At 33.5% G+C, this 1030-nt stretch overlaps 1 pseudogene; it reads left to right on the top strand.

Annotated features, from left to right (window-relative positions):
* Positions 1-566: 566 nt before the first annotated feature.
* Positions 567-685, top strand: LOC148513970 (5S ribosomal RNA; annotated as a pseudogene).
* Positions 686-1030: the final 345 nt, after the last annotated feature.

Genomic DNA, 1030 nt, shown 5'->3' with positions numbered 1-1030 from the left:
CATGATAGTAAGATAACAGTGGAAAAATCTGCACCATTATTCGCTTTCTGTGACATCCGTAATGATAAATTGATCTTCACAGAGATTTTAGCACAGGGTATTTGAATAATACTCATTGTTTTGCCCGCTGATCTTTTGATGTTCTTAAGCACAGCTATCTGTGGACCTCAGTCACACTATCAACATGTCTTATATTCATAAATATCAACATTGGAATTGTGGATAATATTCAATCCTATTGCAGCTAGGACTGTTGCGCATAAAGAAACTTATTTGGAATTGTTTGTACTTATGGATATCTAAATGGCATATAGTGATATAATTAATCTTTAAACCAACTATCTACATGTTTGAAAATACATAATACCAATTGTTATGTATGAGATATTATCTGACTGGTTAACATTTGTGATGTATACTGTGTGGAACAATTAAAGTATGCTCATGCAAGTACTTTTTTTGGAACTATGTAATTTTTAACAAAGTGGACTCTTCTAATGAGACAGTCCTACAATTACCTTTTTTTGTGTTTACCTGGGCATTCACCTTTTCCCGAGCATTCACACACCTACAGCCATACCATACTGGATATGCCCAATCTTGTCTGATCTCGAAAGTTATTTAGCATTGGGCCTGGTTAGTACTTAGATGGGAGACCACCAGGGAATACCAGGTACTGTAGGTTTACCAACAAGTTATATTGGGATAGAATGGTGACACAGCAGAGTGTTAATACATTTTTGCTTTCCACAAATCCATTATTTTTGATATACAGCAAATCATGGTGCTAATATACCACTAGGGTTAACAGGGTATTATTTGCCTGTATAAAACCTACTTTGTATTGGTACAATATACAGAGTGAATATATAAGCCACAGGAGATTTGTTACCCTTATTCTAATATTTTCACCACATCATAGATTTAATACTATTTTAATATAAATTACTTTTCTGTGACATTAGTTTTCTGTGCAGTACGGGTTCCTTTGCAATTTTAAACTGTACTTTTGAAAAGTTATATTTTATCT

Source organism: Taudactylus pleione, unplaced genomic scaffold (genome assembly GCF_031769625.1).
Source record: "Taudactylus pleione unplaced genomic scaffold, aTauple2 ptg000265l, whole genome shotgun sequence".
Taxonomy (NCBI): domain Eukaryota; kingdom Metazoa; phylum Chordata; class Amphibia; order Anura; family Myobatrachidae; genus Taudactylus; species Taudactylus pleione.
Note: the sequence above shows the minus strand (reverse complement) of the source record. Positions and strands in the feature narration are given on the sequence as shown.